This window comes from Balaenoptera acutorostrata, chromosome 6 (assembly GCF_949987535.1).
Source record: "Balaenoptera acutorostrata chromosome 6, mBalAcu1.1, whole genome shotgun sequence".
Lineage (NCBI taxonomy): Eukaryota > Metazoa > Chordata > Mammalia > Artiodactyla > Balaenopteridae > Balaenoptera > Balaenoptera acutorostrata.
This window is the reverse complement of record NC_080069.1, coordinates 93761452-93788850: the sequence shown is the minus strand read 5'-3', so window position 1 is coordinate 93788850 and position 27399 is coordinate 93761452. Positions and strand designations below refer to the sequence as shown.

The 27399-nt window shown below is 37.9% G+C and overlaps 1 long non-coding RNA gene across 2 annotated transcripts in view; it reads right to left on the bottom strand.

Moving 5' to 3' along the window:
- The window catches only part of LOC103004685 (uncharacterized), a 251582-nt gene extending 226992 nt beyond the window's left edge, over positions 1 to 24590 (bottom strand). For both annotated transcript variants that reach the window (XR_009008707.1, XR_452440.3), the window contains exon 1: positions 24413 to 24590. This is a non-coding gene — a long non-coding RNA (uncharacterized LOC103004685). The remainder of the gene's footprint in view (positions 1 to 24412) is intronic.
- Positions 24591 to 27399: the final 2809 nt, after the last annotated feature.

The window sequence follows — 27399 nt, the reverse complement described above, 5'->3', positions numbered from 1 at the left end:
CTCTTTTGGCACGGGTGTTCCCTACCCCATAGCTGAGTTCCAGCAACTGAATTAGCATACTTCAAAGGCCCTTTGTCATGAAGAGTATGTCTCTCCTTGAAGTGGAAAGTTAAAATGATGCCCTCATTGGACAGAAACACCATTTAAGACCCCACATAAAATGTTCAATTACTTCACGCCCTATTTTGTATAGATTATTCTAGAATACTATAATAGGGAGCACGGCTTTTTAATCACATGTAATAGATTCTAAATTGAAAACACTTTAATAAATGGAATCACCAGTTACCTTCATTGTTTTAGAATTTCCACCCTGCAGCTCACAACAAGAGCACCAGTTGTATCTTTTCTCCAGCTCATACTCCCTTGGCACTTGGGTCACACAGTAACACATGTGTCTTTTCTATACTGCTTTTTGCTTCGGCATTTGGCCATTTACCACAAAGGAGGTGAGGACAACCAGGTAAAAGATTGAAAAGTAGCTCTGCTACCTTTTTTTCCTCCTGCCTCCCCCCAAAAAATTAAATGTCACATGGTCTCTACATCATATATCTTTGCTTTGGTTTCACAGTATAGGGACATTCAGAACAGCCTGGGTGAATTCTGGCCAAACTTAAAAGGCATCAAGATAGTTATCAATCATGCCTTCAAGCAGATATCAGCCTATTGTTTAAATGTGGAGTTAAAAGGCATATGAATAAGGAATATGCTGAAAAGCTTGAAAAAATGCAACTATGTTTTAACTGCTAAAATCTCCTGCCTCACTAAATACAATATGAAAACTTCCAAATGTGGGCCATGTAGCTTTAAGAAAACTAAGGCCCTAAACATAGTAGAAACATAGCCAATCACGATCCTCAAAAATAATTCATGTCTATGTTGCTTAGTGCACAAGACATCACTTACACCCCAAAAGAAATATTAGGCTTTGTGGCGTTGCAGCTCCTCACAGCTCTCAGAAGCCAGTTCCCTTATCAGCCAAGCAGGAGTGTAATTAAAGACAATACCTAGGGCAGCTGTGTTGAAAAAAACAAGTAGTTTGTCTTCTCCCTTCCCACACTTCTGCTCACGTAGTTAATCTGAACATAGCATCAGCTCCATCGTCAAGGCTTCTCAAAAGGCAGAATAATAGGAAACATATCTGTTTCCCACTACGGATTGTGAGGGATGAAGAAATACTTGCTCTTATCTTGCTACTGCATTATATAAAATGCAAGTAATTTAGGTCTGGAAATTCAAAAGCTGCTGAGATAGGAGACTGTTCTTATTGGAGAATAAGAACAATTATCTTCAGGGATAGAGAGAATCAGGGAAAATGGCTTATACTCAGTGGTATTCCAGAAAATGTTTAACAACAGGCTCTCCAGGGGAAAGCCCTGATTTATAGAATTTTCCAGTTTCTATGCTGTAAATATTCCTACCATGACTGATTTCAAGCTACCAATGTAATACCACTGAACACAGAGTTGGAGAGAGATCTACAGTTGGAAGCCATTACACAGTATTTCCACCACACATACAATAGGCATAAATAATCTCAAGAACATAGATAATAGTAAAATAACTAGAAAGTGGTAAATACTGAGTATTTGTTTCCTTTGTTTTTAATACAATTTATTGAAATTTTATACAATTTAATTTTTAACAATGGCTATGTTTATTACCTTGCAGAATTCCTGAAAACAATCACCTCTCACAAGCCAGTACAAACTGACCCCAGCCCACCACTATATATACTATACTCTGGCTGCCCCATTACCAGAAGTAATAAATAGCTCCCCAGTTAGTTATAACAAGTGAAAGAGAATGCATAGTAACAATATTCATCTTTGCAACAATGGAATTTAGTCATTTCTTTAATATTTTTCCCAAGACCTACCTTTCCAGAATGATCTAGGAACATGTTTACATGTTGTTACTAAAACAATGAAAACCCAGGTACTTTTTATAGTCATGATTGTTGAGAATGTATTTTTGTAACCCTTTCTTCTTCACATGTATATGACTAATTGCTAATAGGAAATTTTAGCTGAGGCACCAAGACAATCTCAAATTCCAAGTGAAGTGCAAAGCTATGCTGAGAAACTGCAAAAGAGGTGATCAAAAAACAGTTACATAGACTTCCACTTCTGGGAGGGTGGAGTTGACATACTTTTCCCTGTCTTCCCCACTAAGTACAACCAAACACCCTGGACATTATATATAAAACGAATGAAAGAAGACGCTGAAATTTGGAGAAAAGAAGATAGACAAGCTAGGGAATAACACAGTGGTGAGTTTCCTGGCTTTTCTTTTTGCCTCATAAATCCCAGAGTAGGGGCTGAAGAAGCCAGCCACCCAGAAACCCAGGACACAGACTAAAAAGTTCCCCAAGAGCCTTTGCTCTCTAGCCAAAGGACCTTGTAAGGATGGAACTTTAATGCATCTTAACTGTACTGATGTCAGAATCCTGGTTGTGATATTACACTACAGTTTGGGAAGATGCTATCATTGGGGGAAACTGGATAAAGGGTACACGGGATCTCTCTGGATTATTTCTTACAACTGCATGTAAATTTATAACTGTGTCAGATTTAAAATTTAATTTTAAAAAAGTTACATGTCTCCTACCCCCTCAGCTATATCAGGATATAAAAGGGTCAGAAGTCAGAGATTAGGAGATTTAGGAGAAAGCTGTTGGTGTACCAAGAGATCCAACCCTGCTCCCAAGGTAGCAAACTAAGGAGTGTTTCCCGCATCCCTGCAAATCAAAATAGAGGGGCTTTAAGGAGAGCACTTGGAGAGTTTGATATTTGGCCTCTAGAGATGGGAATATACAGACTGACTCCCACCTGAAAAATCTAAAGGGTGAGACCCAGCTGGCTAGAGGCTTTGATAGAAAAGCAAATGTGAGATGGCTGCATGGGGCAGCCTATATTCCCAGAGTCTGTGGAACAAAGGTATGTGATTATTTCCTGTGGACCAGATGGGACCATGCACAGGAGCTAACATAGGTCTTCTTAGATATTGTCCAATAGAGTCACCTGGAGTGGGAAGAAAGACCTCGGCAGGAAGAAGCCAGCATACTTATGAATTCCTAAGGGATGAGGGAGCTTTCCTAAACCTCCATGCAGAACAGAAATGCCCATGTCAACGAAGCAGTGCCTTTTCTCTTCTGAGGGATCAAAAACCAAGTCAGCACTTTTAAATTCAGATGCTGTATTATAAAATGCCTTGTTCTGTGCTGATAAGAAACTTAATTTTATAAGCTTTCAAATTAAACATAACTGGTTAATCAACCAGGGTGAAAGAGTCAAGTAATAAATTTAACTGCGTTCTCAAACAAAAGTGACAAATTTCTCTGTTAGTTTTCTGCTATTCAATATAAAAATAAATAAGTAAAGGTGATTCACTGTTAAATTATTTCATTACTCATTTTAAATGAATACCTTAAAGTTTGTCAAGAATCATGAACTGGATTTAGTTAAATAGGAGAAGTCATGAGGCACAGCTAAGTGAAGGAGATAATAATAGTTTATTAAAGATATTTGTGAATCACTTCAAGTAAATCTGATTTTCCAATGAACTCCTGCTTGGTATTCGGATGTTGTTCTTCATAAGCTATAAAAAGCCCAAACGACTTTTAATTATTGAGCTAGGTACCAGAATTCATTGACTCCTTTCTGCAAAAGTTAAAAACAATCTAGACAACATAACCAAATAGTTGATGGATATTCTCCTTATGGAACTATTCCAGCTACTAAAGAAAGTATGATAGAATTAGAATCCAACAATATGAAATATTCTCACCAAGAAAATCAAACTTGAATCTGATCAAGCCTCTACATGGAACAACCCGTCTTCAGGGAATACAGAGGGGCAGAGGAATGGGTTGCACAGCCCCATGAGGATGCAAACAGTAAGCAGAGACTGTGGGCATGCTACACGACAAATGACCAGTTCACTCAACTAAATTGTAAGGGGGAAAGAGAGAGCGAGCCAGGATGAGGATCTAGATTTTAGAAGTCTTAGGGGAACATCAGCAAGTTGCAAAGTATGGTCTGTTATGTTATGTTGAAAAAATTTTCAAGATGACCAGAGAAATATGGACAGGAAATATGAAAGGCTATTTAATATACTAAGCTTACTATGCTGTATTAGATTATATTTACTGTTAGTATTGTATATCTTAATGTATAATGTTATTAGTATAAATATTAAGAAATTATTGTTAAACTTCTGTTAAGAGAAATATGTCAAGAGAGAAAAAGATAAAGTAAATGTGGTACATTGTTAACATACAGGGAATCCGGGTGAAGGATATATGGGAATTCCTTACAACTTGACTGTAAATCAAAAGTTATGTTAAAATAAAAAGCTAAAAGAAACAAGCAAACAAACAAACAAAAAAAACCAAGTCAGCAACATAAGAGAGGATGAGCAGAAACCCTAGACTGGAAGGAACACACAGCAGTCAATGCTGTATAACGCTCACACATGGAGTTTCCTTGTATTGCCACAAGCTGGAAAACATTATTATCAGTTCTCAAACTGAGCACTCCTGAGGACTTCTGCAAACGGGGATTATAGATAATTTGATTTTTAATCATCACATAAACAGGTCAGGGTCTTCATTACTGAAACACACTTTGAAATTGTTTTTTAATTAACATGATTACAATATAAACAGCAAGAATAAATTCATTAAAATTAAACAATTCAATGAAATCATTATTTTCCCTAAACACATTCTCTGATGTTGTGGTCTTTTATGAGAAGACATACTTTTTTAGGTATCTCTCTTACCTCCTGTACCCTCCTCATACCCCATTCTCTCCAAAGAGGGGAAATTCTAAGTCATAGTACAGGACACAGATCAGACCACATCTGCTAGTGGGTGAAGCCACCATGCATAAAAGGGTCAGCATATGAGTGCACTTCCTCTCCCCTTTCTCTTGTTTATATGATGCTGAAGTGATAAGCTGACCATGTCCTGGCCATGCACTCTCTTAGGAGGAAAAATGATTCTCAGGAAATTTTAAGGGGGGAAGAAGGAGGTTGTAGAAAATTACTATACTATGATCACATCTTGTTTCGTTCTCATGGTCTCTATTCCATCCTTTTTTTAAAGAAGCATCTTAACTTATTTTTTATTTTGTACCCAATAACTATATCATTCAAATTCTTGAAGTTCTAATTCTGCTAATTATTGTTCTGGTGACTCTTACTCCAGGTGAATTGTTTCCATGCATGTTTTTTACTTTTAGATTACAAGCTCATGTTTAGTGGCGTCTCTAATTTCCAAGCTAACTAACTAAATAACAAGAGCATTCCCATGATTTACTCATTTAACAAACACGAACTAATATGCCAGGTGGCCCTCTCATAGTCTCTACCCTCAAGAAGCTTTAGAATCACATCCACCAGTGCTGGTTGGAGACAACAGTCAACATCCTAGTCAGAATGATAATAGCTAACACTTACTGAACAATCATTGGGTACCAAGCATTTGACACGCATTACTTCACTTAATCTTCAATACCCCCCAAAGGGAGGTACTATTATTATCCCCATTTTATAGATGAGAAACGCTGATGCTTGTACAGAGATTGGTAACTTTCCCATGGTCACTCTGCTAGTAAACTGTAGAACTGGAATTTAAAATCATGTCGTCCTGACTCCAGCACCCAAACTCTTATCCACTAGGATATATAAATTTCAAAGCACCCAGGCTCAGGCATGAAGCAAAAATAACAACACAAGACCAACAAGGAGCGAGACTTGACTGAGATCCTGAAGTTCCTTATTCATTTGAACGTAAAATACGGGCTGAGAGTAGATAAGCTGCTGCAGAAACACACCTCAGGGAGGACACATCCAAGGTCTGTTCTGAAGCAAGGTTTAATTCCAAGTTTCACAAAATAGATAAGCTGAGGCGGCTGGTCCCACACCGCCATTTGAATAGGCTCGGGCGCTGGAACAATCCTGGGCTTTCAAGAGCCCAGCTGCAGGGAGTTGAGGGAGAAAATAAAGTCAGAGAATCTGTGGTAGTGACACAGGAGGGAAGGGGGCAGGGCACAACTTTTAAAAGAATGACATAGCCTTTGAGGATACAACAAAAACTGGTTACAACCGATTAGGTCCAAGATGGCAGAACATTAAACTCCCAGCAGACCTTGAGACTCATTATGTGCTCATTGTAATATATTAGTATATTTAACTGACACGCCCACAGGCACCATGACAGTTCTGAGACCCACCACAAAAGGCCAAAAAGTGAGCGGTGGCCCAGATCCTGGAAATCCCCGCCAGCTCCCCAAAATACTTGGAATAATCCTCCCACTCATTAGCCTATGAAATTACTCAGCCCATAAAAACTAACCACCCCCATATTTCGGGACCTCTCGCCTTCTGAGACAGCCCACACTCTGTCTATGGAATGTATCTCCCAAGGCCTCTTGCCTTCTGAGATGACCCACACTCTGTCTGTGGAATATGTATCTCTCTCAGTAAATAAGCTTCTTACCTATCACTTTGCCTCTCGCTGAATTCCTTCTGTGCTGAGACAAAAAGAACCTGAACTTCAGCAAGTCCTGAGGCCAGGTGTGCGATCGCAATTAAAAGGCAGTGGCTTCAAGTCCCAATCTGGGTTTTGGCTGGGTTCGAGTCCCATCTAAGTTGTGCGGTTTCAATAGGAGCAGGCAGGGAAGCTCAGAAGCCAGTATGGTTACACAAAGTTCGCTGATAGGCTGAAGCCCACCATCTAGTGCACAATTTTCATTAGGATGATGAAATCAGGATTTTCACAGCGTGCCATGGTATTTGAAAAATCCCACTACATAGGTCTGGAGGACACAGCTCTATAAAATTTATATTTTCTGGATTTTACATAGAAGACAAGTTCAGAAGATCTTTTGAGCTGAAAGCATGATAAGCTAAGGGTAGTTTGGGGAATAAGCTCCTGAGTGGTACTTTTTAAGTCGTTAAGTAGATAGATGATCAGTGCCCACAAACATCAAGGATGCTTGTGACCACTTACTAGCAGATGCAACCTCTTCTAAAGAAAAGGTATTTTCAAAAACTCAGACTAAATGGGATATAGTAAAATTCTTTCATCTGAATTGAATGTTATTCAGCCTTGAAAAATCTCATTTTAACTGTTTATATTACTATCTGCCATCTATAAAAGTTCTTCCTAGAACAATTAAGAGAAAAAATTGTATACATTCTTTCATAATAACCTGTGCTCTTGAGTATTATTGAAATAAGCATTATGTAATTATTAAACTATCGGATTACTGTCTGAGGCTGATTAATTGCAGAACACCAGACAAGCTACTAATGAAGCCATGGCCAAGGGTCAGTCCTTAGGAAGGCTGTTCAGGGTCACTGGGTTTCATGACTTCCTGCTGGCCCCTCACCCCAGTTGGTGGCAAGGGGGACAAAGTACGACAGAGAGGAAATAGCCCTACTGATAGCAGAGGAGTGCCATTGCCTTACACATGAAGAAAAACATATTAATAGGTCATGACGGACATTTAACAGGTAATTCCCTCAAATGAGTTACCATTTCATACCCTGTAATTTGATGTGATTCTCCTTTTAACAGCACCCTGAACAGATGCACGTTTCCCATTTACATTCAAGATCACAGTACATTCTCTTTCCACCAGAAAGGCTCTTCTGTAGGATGAATCATAATGATAATGTATGCAGTAAAGGGGAGCGTACTAGGGAACCAAGGGAACTAAGGACCTCTGACCTCAGCTGCTTGTCCTATCATCACTCTGCCCTCTCCACCCCTACAAGCCCCTTTCACCTCCATGTCAGGGCTTTGCCTGCTCTCCTTCCCATTTTAGAGCTACTATCACCTGGAGCGCTCCTCAGGGAACTTCTCCCCTTGTGCTGAGGTATAGGACTCTGTTTCCTGGGTCCCTCCCCTTCCCTTGGGTATGATCTCGCAAAGGAAGTCCAAGGAGCGTTCTTGAGGGTCTTGCTGTTTATCACTCTGGGAAAACAAGCAGGAGTTATCCACAGTTAAAAAAATGCACGTAAGGTACAAACTGATAAGACTCCTGAGGTCCCCTAGTGAGTGTCCTCTGGGTGTCACCGTTCTGGGGACAGAGAAGACTTAACATATATTTCCAGAAAGAAGAAACACACTACCATTTAGTAGCTTATGGTATAACTTACAAAGTTAACACATAAGCTGCCTTTAAACAAAAAGAGGACGTAAGGGTATGGGGAGGGGACTCGTATATTTATATGAAATGATCTCCAAAATATATTAAGTGAAAGCTAAGTGTAGAACAGATATATTTTGTACACAAAAGGGAGAAATATCTAGTTAAATGTATTTACTTGTAAATGCCTAAAATACTCTAGAAACAGACAACACAGATTGCCTCCCTGGAAGGGAACTGGGTGGCTGGGGGACTCCTCCTTATAGTCAAGAAGACTTCTTCTTATAGTCCCTTTTACATCTTTTGAGGTTCTATTCTCTCCTCTCTCAGGAAAGAATTTACAAGTGAATGTTCTCACACTCAATAGACAGATACCTGATAGATGGACAGATTGTAATGGTAAGAATCTGAAGAAATCATCCAAGTCTCTGGCAGGAGGAAGGTGACCCTTCTCCCGCCTCTCACTCTCAACTCCTGTCTTCACCTGTCCATCCATTAAAGGACTGTTGTGAAGTTCAAGCACATTGTTGAAGTGTAAGAGAAATATACAATAAAATCTAAATAGCTCATTCCCTTCTCTTCCCCATTCCTTTACACAGAGCCTTCCTCTTCTTAAAAATAAATTTTGAAGAAGGCTCTTAAGGGATGGTTATGACCCTACTGATTGTTAAATTTAGCTTTAAAACATTTTTAAAAGACTTCATGAAAACATACCCTTCCTTCCCATGGCTTTTCATCTTTATATGAGTAACACCAGCAATACTAAACCACCTAAAGTTTAAACTTTCTCTAAGGATTAAGTTGAAGACTTTGCAAGTCTTCTTTCAGAATATAAATGACAACAGCCTCTTGCACACAATGTCCCCCTTCCATCAAGCTTTTTTTTTTAAATAAAATAAACATCCTCAAGTTTAGTAAGAACAATTTGATTCAAAGGAAAATCAATTGGTCCTCAAATTCTGTGGCAGCTTTGAAAATATTCTTCCTGAGTAGCCAAAAAGTGATCTGCATTGTGAGTCTAAAGTGAAAAAATTAGAACGCAGCTCAGCCATAGAAAATGTAGCAAGAGCCAGTATCTTGCATTTCTCCCAAGGTGGAATTGAGAAGGAATAGTAGGCCCAATAAAGGTACCACATTAAAATAATCATCAATCGTGGGGTAGCTCATATTAATGTTGACAACTATTTGCTCCCTACCTTGCAACATCTTTGTTGTTTGCCATGACTCCTGCCAGAGGAGCACATCTTACTGCATATTGTCAGACTTGGCCTTGGACTTGACTAGTCAATGAATGTCAGCAGAAATGACAGTGTGCTCTCTCCAAGCAGGAGCTTCTTGAAGAGGCCTGCTCTTGCTTTTTCATCTCTAACTAACTGACGAAAAGCTTATTGTAGATGGGATGCTCCATTAGCCTGCATTCCAAAATGAAGACTCATGGAACAGAGCCCCTGCCACAGCTGCAACCGCAGGCAACCTACAGCAAAAAGCGGAGCTCTCAAGCCCATCCATAGAGGACACGCAATGAGACAAAGAAAAAATTTGTTATTTGCCACTGAGATTTGGGGGTTGCTTCTTATCACAGGTTAGATGATTAATGCAACACACAAATCATAACGATCCCAAGAACAGGGAAACTAGGTTTCTGTGTTCTAGGGAAAAAAGAAAAAAAAGAAAATATTTATAGAACATATGCTCTAGGCCAAACTCCAACTGTTCTAGGAATTTTCATGAAATTACCCACCAACCTGATTCTGAAACAACTCCTTTAGTCTCATCTAGAAAATGAGAGGCTAAGGTTCTATGGCCTCTAAGTAAGTTTCCAAAGCTGGCATCCTGTATGAGTTCCTTACTGGAGCCTTTCATAAAAATAAGATTCACTACATAGTTTATAGTCACCGTGTTTTCAAGGGAATAGATAATCTGGGCTAGATAAATCCCTATGTTTTTTCATAAAATGACTGATATTTTAAACGAACCAAGAATTATTAGTACCATTTTCAGAGAAGACTGTCTTTCAGTTCACTAGTGTTTAAAAATTTTTATTTCAGAGAACAAGCCAATTTTTATTTCCTATTTTTACCTACTTAATATTATCTAACTACCAAAAATCTTGGAATTCTTCCATTTTTAAGGGCAATCTTCAACTAAAATTTAGCTTCCTCTTACACTGTCATGAATTTCATTTAAGATGCCTATAAATGTACCAATATTAATGTGAATCTGTTAATAATTTGGCTTTTTTAAAAGTTTATATGTGATAATAGAGATATCATCAAAAGATTTCAAGTCTTCAGAGTCTAGCATTATTAAAGATCAATACCGTCACCATTAATGACACAAAGGCATTGTTCTGGGAAGGGAAATACATCTGGAGTTTGATAAATGGATTTTAAACAAAGAAGAATGGAAACTAATCTATCCAGGTTGAAAGAAAGCTTTTAAAGGCGGGCATAGTCAAATGTAATATTCTGAAGCAAAATTCTCCTATGTCTCCTCTGATTTGAAAAGAAAAATATCTGTAGAAAGATAACATATACATCTTGTGGTGATGTTAATCTTTTTAACCATTTTATTTGACATCTTAACTATATACCTAATGGACAGAACAAGAAATCTTTAAATTGCCAATCTTTATAATTCTGGGCAAAGAATGATAAGACATTAGACCACAATTAGAAATGTGGTATTAGAAAAAATAGAGAGAGGTTATTTTTTAACAAAGTATATCATTAAAATTCAATGTTTCAACACTCACTTAACATGTGCACTGTTTTATCTGTACATGAAATAAAGGCACAGAGTGGAAAATAAAGTAGGTAAGTTTAGTGAGCAGATTATCTGTGATGTTTTGGTTTATATATCTTTTATTATTGTTACAATAATATTTTTAAACAATTTTAAATAAATGCTGCTACTAGTATCTTATTACATACACTAATTTTCATGTCCTGTGGAGAATTTCAGCAAAGAACTGGAAAGCAGAAAATAAATCAAAATGAAAGTCTAGGACTGAAAAACAAAACAATGTAAATTGACAAGAGATGGACTGAATAAGAGATTACATGCAACTGAAGAGACAATTAGCAAGGTAAAACATCGGAAGAAAAGATATAAGCTGGGAGATTGGTTCAAGATGGCAGAGATTGGTTCAAGATGGCAGAGACTGGGTCAAGATGGCGGAGTAGAAGGACATGTGTTCACTCCCTCTTGCGAGAGCACCAGAATCACAACTAACTGCTGAACAATCATCGACAGGAAGACACTGGAACTCACCAAAAAAGATACCCCACATCCAAAGACAAAGGAGAAGCAACAATGAGACAGTAGGAGGGACGCAATCACAATAAAATCAAATCCCATAACTACTGGGTGAGTGACTCACAAAATGGAGAACTTATACCACAGAAGCCCACCCACTGGAGTGAAGGTTCTGAGCCCCACGTCAGGCTTCCCAACCTGGGGGTCCAGCAACGGGAGGAGGAATTCCTAGAGAATCAGACTTTGAAGCCTAGCAGGATTTGATTGCAGGACTTCAACAGGACTGGGGGAAACAGAGACTCCACTCTTGGAGGGCACACACAAAGTAGTGTGCACATCGGGACCCAGGGGAAAGAGCAGTGACCCCACAGGAGACTGAACCAGACCTACCTGCTAGTGTTGGAGGGTCTGCTGCAGAGGCGGGGGGTGGCAGTGTCTCACTGTGAGAACAAAGACAATGGCAGCAGGAGTTCTGGGAAGTAATCCTTGGCGTGAGCCCTCCCAGACTCCGCCATTAGCCCCACCAAAGAGCTGGGTAGGCTCCAGTGTTGGGTCGCCTGAGGCCAAAAAATCAACAGGGAGGGAACCCAGCCCCACCCATCAGCAGTCAAGCAGATTAAAGTTTTACTGAGCTCTGCCCACCAGAGCAACAGTCAGCTCTACCCACCACCAGTCCCTCCCATCAGGAAGCTTGCACAAGCCTCTTAGATAGCCTCATCCACCAGAGGGCAGACAGCAGAAGCAAGAAGAATTACAGTCCTGCAGCCTGTGGAACAAAAACCACATTCACAGAAAGATAGACAAGATGAAAAGGCAGAGGACTTTGTACCAGTTGAAGGAACAAGATAAATCCCCAGAAAAACAACTAAATGAAGTGGAGATAGGAAACCTTCCAGAAAAAAGAATTCAGAATAATGATAGTGAAGATGATCCAGGACCTCAGAAAAAGAATGGAAGCAAAGATCGAGAAGATGCAAGACATGTTTAACAAAGACCTAGAAAAATTAAAGAACAAACACCTAGAAGAATTAAAGAATAAACAGACAGAGATGAATGATACAATAACTGAAATGAAAAATACACTAGAAGGAATCAATAGCAGAATAACTGAGGCAGAAGAATGGATAAGTGACCTGAAGACAGAATGGTGGAATTCACTACTGTGGAACAGAATAAAGAAAAAAGAATGAAAAGAAATGAAGACAGCCTAAGAGACCTCTGGGAAAACATTAAACACAACAACATTCACATTATAGGGGTCCCAGAAGGAAAAGAGAGAGAGAAAGGACCCGAGGAAATATTTGAAGAGATTATAATCAAAAACTTCCCTAACACGGGAAAGGAAATAACGACCCAAGTCCAGGAAGCGCAGAGAGTCCCAGGCAGGATAAACCCACAGAGAAACACGCCGAGACAAATAGTAATCAAATTGACAAAAATTAAAGACAAAGAAAAATTATTGAAAGCAACAAGGGAAAAATGACAAATAACATACAAGTGAACTCCCATAAGGTTAACAGCTGATTTCTCAGCAGAAACTCTACAATCCAGAAGGGAGTGGCATGACATATTTAACGTGATGAAAGGGAAGACACTACAACCAAGATTACTCTACCCGCAAGGATCTCATTCAGATTCAAGAGAGAAATCAAAAGCTTTACAGACAAGCAAAAGCTAAGAGAATTCAGCACCACCAAACCAGCTCTACAACAAATTCTAAAGGAACTTCTCTAAGTGGGAAACATGAGAGAAGAAAAGGACCTACAAAAACAAACACATAAAAATTAAGAAAATGGTCATAGGAACATACATATTGATAATTACCTTAAACGTGAATGGATTAAATGCTCCAACCAAAACACACAGGCTTGCTGAATGGATACAAAAACAAGACCCATATATACGCTGTCTATAAGAGACCCAATTCAGACCTACGGACACATACAGACTGAAAGTGAGGGGATAGAAAATGATATTCCATGCAAGTGGAAATCAAAAGAAATCAGGAGTAGCAATATTCATATCAGATAAAATAGACTTTAAAATAAAGAATGTTACAAGAGACAAGGAAGGACACTACATAATGATCAAGGGATCAATCCAAGAAGAAGATATAACAATCATAAATATATATGCACCCAACACAGGAGCACCACAATACATAAGGCAACTGCTAACAGCTATAAAAGAGGAAATCGACAGTAACACAGTAATAGTGGGGAACTTTAACACTTCACTTACACCAATGGACAGACCATCCAGACAGAGAATTAATAAGGAAACAGAAGCTTTAAATGACACAATAGACCAGATAGATTTAATTGATATTTATAGGTCATTCCATCAGAAAATAGCAGATTACACTTTCTTCTCAAGTGCACACTGAATATTCTCCAGGATAGATCACATCTTGGGTCACAAATCAAGCCTCAGTAAATTTAAGAAAATTGAAATCATATCAAGCATCTATTCTGATCAAAACGCTATGAGATTAGAAATTAATTACAGAGGAAAATCTGTAAAAAAACACAAACACATGGAGGCTAAACAATACGTTAATAAATAACCAAGAGATCACCGAAGAAATCAAAGAGGAAATCAAAAAATACCTAGAGACAAATGACAATGAAAACACGATGATCCAAAACCTATGGGATGCAGCAAAAGCAGTTGTAAAAGGGAAGTTTATAGCAATACAAGCCTACCTCAAAAAACAAGAAAAATCTCAAATAAACAATCTAATCTTACACCTAAAGGAACTAGAGAAAGAAGAACAAACAAAACCCAAAGTTAGTAGAAGGAAAGAAATCATAAAGATCAGAGCAGAAATAAATGACAAAGAAACAAAGAAAACAATAGCAAAGATCAATAAAACTAAAAGTTGGTTCTTTGAGAAGATAAACAAAATTGATGAACCTTTAGCCAGACTCATCAAGAAAAAGAGGGAGAGGACTCAAATCAATAAAATTAGAAATGAAAGAGAAGTTACAACAGACACTGAAGAAATACAAAGCATCCTAAGAGACTACTACAAGCAACTCTATGTCAATAAAATGGATAACCTGGAAGAAATGGACAAATTCTTAGAAAGGTATAAACTTCCAAGACTGAACCAGGAAGAAACAGAAAATATGAACACACCAATCACAACTAATGAAATTGAAACTGTGATTAAAAATCTTCCAACAAACAAAAGTCCAGGACCAGATGGCTTCACAGGTGAATTCTGTCAAACATTTAGAGAAGAGCTAACACCCATCCTTCTCAAACTCTTCCAAAAAATTCCAGAGGAAGGAACACTCCCAAACTCATTCTATGAGGCCACCATCACCCTGATACCAAAATCAGAAAAAGATACTACAAAAAAAGAAAACTACAGACCAATATCACTGATGAATATAGATGCAAAACTCCTCAACAAAATACTAGCAAACAGAATCCAACAACACATTAAAAGGATCATACGCCATGATCAAGTGGGATTTATCCCAGGGATGCAAGGATTCGTCAATATATGCAAATCAATCAATGTGATAAACCATATTAACAAATTGAAGAATAAAAACCATATGATCATCTCAATAGATGCAGAAAAAGCTTTTGACAAAATTCAACACCATTTATGATAAAAACTCTCCAGAAAGTGGGCATAGAGGGAACCTACTTCAACATAATAAAGACCATATACGACAAAACCACAGCCAACATCATTCTCAATGGTGAAAAACTGAAAGCATTTCCTCTAAGATCAGGAACGAGACAAGGCTGTCCACTCTCGCCACTATTATTCAACATAGTTTTGGAAGTTCTAGCCATGGCAATCAGAGAAGAAAAAGAAATAAAAGGAATACAAATTGGAAAAGAAGAACTAAAACTGTTACTGTTTGCAGATGACATGATACTATACATAGAGAATCCTAAAGATGCCACCAGAAAACTACTAGAGCTAATCAATGAATTTGGTAAAGTTTCAGGAAACAAAATTAATGCACAGAAATCTCTTGCATTTCTATATGCTAATGATGAAAAATCTGAAAGAGAAATTAAGGAAACACTCCCATTTACCATTACAGTAAAAAGAATAAAATACCTAGGAATAAACCTACCTAGGGAGACAAAAGACCTGTATGCAGAAAACTATAAGACACTGATGAAAGAAATTAAAGATGATACAAACAGATGGAGAGATATACCATGTTCTTGGATTGGAACAATCAATATTGTGAAAATGATTATACTACCCAAAGCAATCTACAGATTCAATGCAATCCCTATCAAATTACCAAGGACATTTTTTACAGAACTAGAACAAAAATTCTTGAAATTTGCATGGAGACACAAAAGGCCCCGTATAGCCAAAGCAGTCTTGAGGCAAAAAAATGGAGCTGGAGGAATCACACTCCCTGACCTCAGACTATACTACAAAACTACAGTAATCAAGACAATATGGTACTGGCACAAAAACAGAAATATAGATCAATGGAACAGGATAGAAAGCCCAGAGATAAACCCATGAACCTATGGTCAACTAATCTATGACAAAGGAGGCAAGGATATACAATGGAGAAAAGACAGTCTCTTCAATAAGTGATGCTGAGAAAACTGGACAGCTACATGTAAAAGAATGAAATTAGATCACTTCCTAACACCATACACAAAAATAAACTCAAAATGGATTAGAGACCTAAATGTAAGACTGGACCCTATGAAACTCTTAGAGGAAAACATAGGCAGAACACTCTTTGACATAAATCACAGCAAGATCTTTTTTGATCCACCTCCTAGAGTAATGGAAATAAAAACAAAAATAAACAAATGGGACCTAATGAAACTTAAAAACTTTTGCAAAGCAAAGGAAACTACAAACAAGACGAAAAGACAACACTCAGAATGGGAGAAAATATTTGCAAATGAATCAATGGACAAAGGATTGACCTCCAAAATATATAAACAGCTCATGTAGCTCAATATTAAAAAAACAAACAACCCAATCCAAAAATGGGCAGAAGACCTAAGTAGATATTTCTCCAAAGAAGACATACAGATGGCCAAGAAGCACATGAAAAGATGCTCAACATCACTAATTATTAGAGAAGTGCAAATCAAAACTACAATGAGGTATCACCTCACACGAGTCAGAATGGGCATCATCAGAAAATCTACAAACAACAAATGCTGGAGAGGGTGTGGAGAAAAGTGAACTTTCTTGCACTGTTGGTGGGAATGTAAACTGATACAGCCACTATGGAGAACTGTATGGAGGTTCCTTAAAAAACTAAAAATAGAATTACCATATGACCCAGCAATCCCACTACTGGGCATATACCCAGAGGAAACCATAATTCAAAAAGACACATGCACCCCAATGCTCATTGCAGCACTATTTACAATAGCCAGGTCATGGAAGCAACCTAAATGCCCATTGACAGACGAATGGATAAAGAAGATGTGGTACATATATACAATGGAATATTACTCAGCCATAAAAAGGAACAAAATTGGGTCATTTGTAGAGACATGGATGGATCTAGAGACTGTCAGACAGAGTGAAGTAAGTCAGAAAGAGAAAAACAAATATCGTATATTAACACATATATGTGGAACCTAGAAAAATGGTACAGATGAACCAGTTTGCAGGGCAGAAATAGAGACACAGATGTAGAGAACAAACATATGGATACCAAGGGGGGAAAGTGGCAGGGGTGGGGATGGTGGTGTGATGAATTGGAAGATTAGGATTGACATGTATACACTGATGTGTATATAATGGATGACTAATAAGAACCTGCTGTATAAAATATAAATAAAAATAAAATTCAAAAAATTTTTTTAAAAAAATCTAAGCTGGAACATGGAAAATCAAGAGGAAAAAACACAGAAATGAACATAAAGGACACATGGGACATGGTGAAAAGTCCAAGAATAAGAGAGGAGAATAAATCAGAAGCAATTTTTGAAGAAATAGTACTGTCAAAAATTTTCCCAAAAATGACCGAAACACCAAGAAGTATGACGAACTCCAAGAAGAATAAATATAAATAAAACCAGCCCTAACCACTTTACGGTCAAACTACTGAAAAACAAAGACAAAGAGAAGACCTTGAAGTCTCCCAGAGGTAAAGAGATATATTACCTTTGAAAGAATAACACAAACCATCAGCTGATTTCTCAACAGGAAAAGAAAAAAAACCAAGGAGATAACAGAATGATACATTCAAAATGCTAAAAGAAAATAACTCCCAACATAGAATTCTATATCCACCAAAAATATCCTTCAAAGTTTAAGGCAAAATACAGTTAATACAAAAACTGAGAAGATTTGTGATTAGCACAAATACACTCATGGAAATACAATTCAAGAGAAAGGAAAATAATCCCCAAAAGAACCACCAAGATACAGAATAGAATGTAGAACAATAAAAAGGGTAAATATGTCAGTTATTCTAAGTAAAATCGACTACAAAATAATAGTAACAATGTCATATGGAGTTTAAAATATATCACTAATATCCTTGACATTCATAGCACATAAGGCAGGAAGGGGCTGGTCTACCATTTTTACATTATTCAGAACTACTAAAAGTAGTAAGACATATAATACTTCGATAATTATTTGATTAATCAAAAGGAAGGCAAAAAAAGAAAAAAACTGTCATACTACATTGAATAAGATTTTCTAAGTTACTAGCAATCAGACAAATCAGATTAAACAATACCATTTTTCACATATCAGAATGCAGACATTCGAATGTTTGATAATATCAAGTCTTGGTGGGTTTGTTGGGGAATTGAAACTCCTACACACTGCTGTGGGGGGGAATTGGCACAGGGAAATTAAATGGCAATGTGGAGCTGCTATCAAAATACAAAGGACAGGGAATTCCCTGGGGCTCCAGTGATTAGGACTCGGCGCTTTCACACTGCCGTGGCCTGTGGTTCAATCCCTGGTCGGGGAACTAAGATCCCTTAAGTTGCACAGCATGGCCAAAAAAAAAAAAAAATACGAAGTACAAATGCCACATGATCCAGTAATTCTTTGAAGCATCTTCCTTAGAAAAGTATTAATGCACTTTTACAAGACGTGAAACAGGATTTTTATTGAAGAAATAAAACAAAAACAAAAAAAATTTTTAAGAAGGTAACTGCTAAACTGACATATTTGTACATTAGAATATTATGTAGTATTTTATAAGTATTTTAGATATAAATCTATTGTTGAATAAAAGAAGCATGTGAAAAAAATTATGTATACTGAATAATAGTTTATATAATTAAATACAAAGAAAAGAAGTCAAGAAAGGAGAAAAAAAGAACAAACTAGTAGGACAAATAAGTATTAAGATAAGTTTAAACCCAAATATATCAATAATACATTGAACGTGAATAGATCAAATACATAGATAAAAGAAAAGGTTGTCAGACTGTCAGATTAAAAATGAGCAACTTAATCCCCAAGAAAATGAGGTTGAGAATAAAAGGATAGAAAAATTATAAATGCCATGCAAACACTGACCAATTGAAAGCTGGTACGCCTTGACTACTATAAGACAAAGCAGACTTTAAGGCAGGAAGCATTACTAGACAGACATAAAGAGGGACATTTTATGATGATAAAAGAGTAGATTTAAAGGGAAAATACAAGAGGTCTAAATATGTATGAATCTCAGAACATTACCTTAAAATATATATAAAACAAAAAACTGGCAGAAATAAAAGAAGAAATAGAAAAATTCACATCATGCTTAGAGACTTTAACGCATCCTTCTCAGTAACTGCTAGAAAAGGCAAATATACCGTCAGTAAGGATATAGATTTGAACAAGATGAACAAATGACCCTAATGGACAAATACAGAACAGTGCACTCCTAGTGTCAAATATACATTCTGTTCAAATGCCACACAGAACATTTACCGAATTGTCCAAAATCTGAGTCAAAAACCAAACAAATTTCAAAAGATTTAAATAATATAGTTTATGTCCTAGCAAACCAGTGGAATTAAGTAATAATTAATATCAAAAAGATAACTAAACAATCCCCATATGTTTGGAAATTAACTAGTACTCTTCTAAATAGCTCATGGGTTAAAGAAGATAATGAATATGAGAAATATTTGAAGTGAATGACAATAATTTTTTTAAAACTACATATGCATTTTTGCAGATGAAGAACTAGAGCCACACTTAGAAGAACATTTATGGTCTTAAATGTGCATATTTTAAACAAGAAAGGCTGAAAATCAATTATCTCAACACTCACCTTAAGAAGACAGAAAGAGAAAAGGATATCAAATTAAATCCAAAGAAAACTGAAGAGAGGAAAAAGTAAAGATAAGATCAGAAATTAATTAAATAAAAAACATCCATATGAGAGAATCAATGAAGCAAAAAGTTGGTTCCTTGAAAGCCCTAATAAAATTAACAAACCCCTGCCAAGACCAAGAAAAATAGCAAAAAGGAAGAGTTACAAAGGACATCAACTATAGTGTCTACAGACATTAAAATATAAGTGGATATTACTAACTTTATGCTGATAAATTTGAAGTGATAAATAGTCCTTAGGAAAACATAACTTAGCAAAAGCATCAGAAATCTGCATAGGCCTATATCCATTAGAGAAATTGAATATAGCCTGATTTTTTTCATAGAGCAATATATTATATAAACATTTCCTTATGTCACTTGTTCAGTTATAGAGGACACTAATTATAGCAGTTAGTTAAGATTGGGGTTTCATTTAAGCTTTAATAATTCTTAACCATGTGACCTTTAATAAATTATTACAACCTTCTTATGCCACAATTTTTTTTAAATACTGACCCCAGCGATGGGATATTTCATTTACTTAGTACAATCTGTGGATCTAAGAAATGTTGATAAGGATAGCAATGAGTATGTTTAATGACTGCATAGTAGCCTATTGTCCCCTCTTATAAACACTATAAGAAAATCCTGTTTATCTTTATACGTATCCCTAATTTCTTCAGGATAAAATCCTAGAAGTGAAATTGATGGACCAAAAGAGATTCATGATGCACAGGGTCCATTGTCCAGAAAACCTAAATCAGCTTACACTTCCAAAAACAGTATAAAAATGCTCATTTCCCTACACTCTTGTCCACTTCGATATTTTCCTTTTATAGTTTTGCCAATTTGGCAGGACAAAGTGGCAGATCAGTATTATATGTATTTTGCATTTTATTTACTATTAAACATGTAATTTGGCTTTCATAAACTGCCTTTTCCTACCTTTCACCACAGCAGAAGAGAGGGAGGAAAACTGGCAAATCACAAAGTCCTGGTGGTCAAGGGCCCCAAGGCAAATACACATTGGTTTGCAAACTGGCCCCAGCATGCGGAGGGCAAGCAGAGACTGAAGAGGCACAGCATTCCAGAATGGTAGGGGCAGGTTTATACAGCGAGGGGACTTACTCATGAGAGTTCTCTTGGGCGGCTGCATAACTAGTAGACCTCTGTACCACCCGCCAGAAGGTTTATATGGAATTCTTGGGGTTCGATCACGTATACCATCCAGATGGTCTCAGCAACACATTGCTCTCCCAAGCCTACAGCCTTGAAAACACTCCCACATGGGAACGGAGGGCGGAACATAGATTCCAAGGACAGGGGAGGGATGAGGAGCCTCTGACTGCCCAGGTACAGCTCACAAGTCAACCAGCGGTCACGTCCTCTCTATTACCTTCTCCAAATAATACGACCTGAAAATTTTTTGGCTAGTCTTCCCTTTCTGGGGACCCAAAAATTGTTTGCACATGGGCCTTCTTCTTGACAGCTCTTCTTTCCTCCATTTTCCTTCTGGGATATTGTATTTTTTCATATTGATTTATAAGAGCTCTTTATAGAGTCTGTGGTTTACCTTTTAATTCTGCTTAGGTTTTATTTACTTTCATTCTCATTTAACCGTGACAGCATTAAGGCTATGGATTTGTCTCTGACTGCAATTTTGGTCATATCCTACGGTTCTTACAGGGAGTTTTCTCATCATCATTATCTTCTCAATTTTTTGCATCTGCAATTTGTTTTTCATAGTATCTGGGTTTAGTACATAAATATAAGAAAAAACAAAATCAGAACAGCACTATTACCATTCACATTATCTGTTAGGTTTTGATTCTTTAATAATAATAGAATATTAAACAAAGCACATAAAAACCATACTATGAGGATATTCTCAATTAGAGTGGTTGGGCTTCTTCCCAATTCAAAGGTTAAAAAAAAAAAAAACATACAGGAGCAGGGAGAGAATATAAATTCTAAAAGCAAAAATTATACATATTCACTGGCAGAAGTTGTATGTAGTTAAAATGATATTGCACCCATTATCAAATAATGTTTCAACATACCAGATGTAATCTATAATGCTTAGGTCTCAGGAAATGAGACAATTCAATGCCAGGCTGTGTCCACAGCCAGCTGTAGTTGAGTCTTTAGCAATCTCAAGTGAAAAATATGTCACCACAGCAAACTTCCCTGGGGTCTGTTTTACTGAAACCAGAAATCACTTCCATGATTAACAGTGTACGTAGCATTGTTTATATTGTAGCACTGACAGTTTAAAAACTGTTGACATTTCCAAAAGAGCCATCTGATGAGAGACTTTGAAATTATTTCAACTGAGGACAGCTATGGCTTCTTGTTAAATTAAGCTCCTGTTAGATGCCTAGAGAGATAGGACATGAGGAAGCCCAGAACAAGGCCCTATCCAATAAGATACAGTATAATGGGCTATGAGAGCTTCGAAAAGCAAAGTAACAAAAGATGGGTAAAATATACAACTGTAAAAGGGAAACTGACTCTAGCCTCTATTTTGGCACATGTGCCCCTGTTCCTGTCAAAGCATAACTATAAGAATCTGGGGCACAGGCTATTCTCTCTCTTTTTTTTTTTTTTTTATAAATTTGTTTATTTATTTATTTTGGTTGCATTGGGTGTTCATTGCTACGCACGGGCTTTCTCTAGTTGTGGCGAGCAGGGGCTACTCTTTGTTGAGATGCACAGGCTTCTCACTGCAGTGGCTTCTCTTGTTGCAGAGCTCGGGCTCTAGGCGTGCAGGCTCAGTAGTTGTGGTGCACAGGCTTAGTTGCTCCGCGGCATGTGGGATCTTCGCGGACCAGGGATCGAACCCGTGTCCCCTGCATTGGCATGTGGATTCTTAACCACTGCGCCACCAGGGAAGTCCTGGGCTTTTTTCAAATGCCACACACTTAGAGGATTTCTTGATATCAGCATTTGGCAAACTGATCTCTCATAGAATCCTTATAACCCAAGACACATTTAATGCTGGTCTGGGAAACACGATTTGGAATCTATTTGTAAATATGCTTACTGACATGCATTCAATATATTGCCAAGTAGTGTGACACTATATATAAGATAGTAACAATTGTGTTATTATGTATTTTATATATTTCTTATTTACATAGGAAATATAAATATATATAAAATGCATTTATATAGTATACATTGTTATTATAGATACAGTTGATCTTTATTATTCTTCGATTTCATATTTGCAATTCTGTCTATTTGCCAAAATTTATTTGTAACCCCAAAATCAATCTTCATGGCACCCTTGCAGTCTCATTCATTGATATTTGAAAAGCAGGGAAAATTTTGAGTTGCCCAATGCCCTCTTTCTCAGCTGAAGTTGAACAAGGCAACATTCTACCTTCTTGTTTCAGCTCTCCTACTTAAACAAATGTCCTTTTCATGGTTTATTTAGTGCCACGTTTCTCACATTTTTATGCTTTTAGTTGGTGATTCTACACGAGCCCCAAGCATAGTGCTGAAGTGCCGTCTAGTTTCCTAAGTGCAAGAAGGCTCTGATGTGGCTGACAGAGAAAATATGTGTGTTAGATAAGCTTCGTTCAGGCATGAGTTATAGTGCTGCTAGCTATGAGTTCAATATTAAAAAATCAATAATGATATTAAATAAAGTGTCTTTAAATAGAAACACACATAAAACAACTGGTTATATATTGACCAGTTAACAAAAATGTTGTGACCAAAGGCTCTCAGGAACCTAACCCTGTACTTCCCTTAGGAGCAATTATGCAGTATTCACTAATTCAGTGTTTGAGGCAACCTTATGGAAGATACAAGAATGGATGATATACATAAATGAGTCAAAGAAACTTTAGGAACTTTAATTTCTTTTAAGCTAGAGAAACGAGCCTGAATAAGGGACATCTCTGGGGACTTCCCTGGTGGTGTGGTGGTTAAGAATCCGCCTGGCAATGCGGGGGACACAGGGTCAAGTCCCGGTCTGGGAAGATCCCACATGCCACAAAGCAACTAAGCCTGTGCACCACAACTACTGAAGCCCGCGTGCCTAGAGCCCGTGCTCCGCAACAGGAGAAGCCACCACAATGAAAGCCTGCACACTGCAACGAAGACCCAACGCAGCCAAAAATTAATCAATTAATTAATTTTTTTAAAAAGAGAGAGACATCTCTGGTAGCCATTTATTTATTCAATCAATGAATGTATATTGAGTTCTTTTATGTGCTGGGCATAAAGTGGTACACAAAGATATTGTTCTGACTTTCTGGAAGTTTGTGTTCTAGAAAGGAAGGGCCACCACTCATATATGTTGTATAATGCACAACCTGACTGCGGAGTACAGATGTAACCAAATAATAACATTAATGACTTAATGGCCACAAACTTGGATCAGTAAGAACATGGTTCTCTTACAGAAAAGACACCCAACTTAGATGGAAGGTGATGGAGAGAATATTCCAGTCAGAAAACATGGCCTGGGCAAAGGTCTGTAGCAGGAGGGATCGTGACATTCTGTAGAAGCTGAGAGAACATTATGCCTGAAGCAAAAGAAAGAAAAGAAAAATGTTCCAAAATAAAGCTAAAGAGACAGGCAGGGGGTGAACCATCCAAGGCCTTAGAAGCCAAGCTAAAAAAAATGTTCATTTTATTCCGAGTGCAATGGGAAAACTAACGAGAGGTGATTATTTACCTTATAAAGATCACTTTGGCTGCAGTGCAAAGATGGCAGAAGTGGGTGGTCTAAATCAATGTGGGAGGGGCTTCCCTGGTGGTCCAGCAGTTAAGACTCCATGCTCCCAATGCAGATGGTCCAGGTTCGATCCCTGGTCAGGGTACTAGATCCCGAATGCCGCAACGAAGATTCCGTGTGCCGCAACTAAGACCTGGCACAGCCAAATAAATGAATATTAAAATTTGAGAAAGAAAGAAAATAATTCTATACATATTACTCTACACCTTCCCTTTTTCTCTTAACACAAAGCATGGACATATTAGCCAGTGATAAAGGTCAAATTTCTTTGTTCTAATATTTTTGTGCATATATATATGTATAATTTTATATAGCTGGAATAGTATGCATGTTATTTTTTTCACTTCTGGGTCTTCCACTTTACCACAAGCAAATTAAAACTTCAATGCCTCAGTTTTCTCACCTGTAAAATGAAGTTAATTTTGTGAGCATTTACTGAGTTAGTGTATATAATATATTTATAACTATACCAGACATACTAAATATTATTGTTATTATTGTAAGGAAAAATTGGCAAAGACTCTCTAGGTGTGCAGGCTTCAGTAGTTGTGGCACACGGGCTCAGTAGTTGTGGCCCATGGGCTTAGCTGCTCCACAGCATGTGGGATCCTCCCGGACCAGGGATCGAACCGTGTCCCCTGCATTGGCAGGTGGATTCTTTTTTTTTTTAATGTTTTTTTTTAAATTAATTAACTTATTTATTTATTTTTGGCTGTGTTGGGTCTTCGTTTCTGTGCGAGGGCTTTCTCTAGTTGCAGCAAGCGGGGGCCACCCTTCATCGCGGTGCGCGGGCCTCTCACTATCGCGGCCTCTCTTGTTGCGGAGCACAGGCTCCAGACACGCAGGCTCAGTAGTGTGGCTCACGGGCCTAGTTGCGCCGCGGCATGTGGGATCTTCCCAGACCAGGGCTCGAACCCGTGTCCCCTGCATTGGCAGGCAGATTCTCAACCACTGCACCACCAGGGAAGCCCGGCAGGCGGATTCTTAACCACTGAGCCACCAGGGAAGTCCCCAATAGACCTTTTTTGAATCTCTTTGTAGATTCATTCCAGCATTCCTTATTTGCCTATATAATATGTGGTTCTTTGAATTTCCCTTTGAACCAATTGTAATATCTTACTGGTTCTCTTATTAACTAATGAGCTAAATAAAATCTTGATACACATTTCATTTTATATTTGTATGAGAATCATGATTCCACTTTTTTTTGAAGTATCTTCAACACTATAATTATAAGTCTTTTTTTTTCAAAAAAAAACCAATGTCAAAATGGGTTTTTATGTCAAATGTTTATGCCCACTTTTTACAAACAACACAAGGATATTCTCACACATGTAAAGGTACAGACACATATAAAAAATATGGAACACACATACCTTCATTATTAAAAGTGCTTGAAGAAATCAGCATACTGAAGCATAAATCAACATTAAGAACTCTAGAAGAAGGACTTCCCTGGTGGCGTAGTGGTTGAGAATCTGCCTGCCAATGTAGGGGACATGGGTTTGATCTCTGGTCCAGGAAGATCCCACATGCCGCAGAGCAACTAAGCCCGTGAGCCACAACTACTGAGCCCATGTGCCACAACTACTGAAGCCTGCACGCCTAGAGCCCAAACTCCGCAAGAAGGGAAGCCCCCGCTCACCGCAACTAGTGAAAGCCCACGCGCAGCAACAAAAACCCAACACGGCCAAAATAAATAATAAAAAAATTTTTAAAAAGAACTCTAGGGCTTCCCTGGTGGCGCAGTGGTTGGGAGTCCACCTGCCAATGCAGGGGACACGGGTTCGTGTCCCGGTCCGGGAAGATCCCACATGCCGCGGAGCAGCTAGGCCCGTGAGCCACAACTACTGAGCCTGCGCGTCTGGAGCCTGTGCTCTGCAACAAGAGAGGCCGCGACAGTGAGAGGCCCACGCACCGCGATGAAGAGTGGCCCCCGCTCGCCGCAACTGGAGAAAGCTCTCGCACAGAAACGAAGACCCAACACAGCCAAAATAAATAAATAAATAAATATATTTAAAAAGAACTCTAGAAGGGCAAAAAAGTTTAACACTGAAATTCCTTAAATTTAAATCATAAATAAATACAGCTCTGGGTTTGTAGCAAATGTATTTTACTGTTTAAAACTTGCAAAATGAATTAATGTGATTCTGACTCAGCGTTGTCTGAGCACTTACAAATTCATAAATAAGCCACAACAACCATGCCAAGAATATTTCTTGAATGAAAGGTAAATAGCTACAAGACCTTTGGTTGGTACCATGAAAAATGAAGTACAGGTAATTAGCATAACAGTGACTTACTAATCCTGCTGTTGGAAAGCATGGTAAGCATTACATCATGTATGCCCATATTTCCATTTACAAAAGAAAAGATGTAGCACACTTAAATGTGCAACTCTTGAAATGAATTAATAAATATATTTCTGACTTATATGGGTACCACTATAAGTAACCTCAAGGAATCCATATCATTTCCACCCAGAATGTTTGCTTCTTGTAAAGAAAGACAAGTCTTTCCCCCAAAAGGTCAAATCACTACTTTTTAAGGAATGTCAGCTAAATGCTAACCAGATATCAAGGCTTCTAAAAAGTTTACTTGCCTCTAGACCAAATGTCCCCTAATTTTGTCTTAAAGGACCAGACAGTAAATATTTTTGACTTTGCAGACCACAGGGTCTCTGTCACAGTATTCATAGTTGTACAAAATACTGACAGTATATCAACAAATGGGTATGGCTGGGTTCCAATTAAATTTATTTACCAAAACAGGCAGAGAGCCAGACTCGGCCCTAGGGTCACAGTTTGTTGACCCCATTGCTCTAGACTTTCCTCTAGAACTCACAGTTAGTGCAAAACAAAGACTGAGGAGAGGGGCATAAATATTCCTGTCGCCCCCGCACCCACTGCTAGGTCCCTATTTTCCCA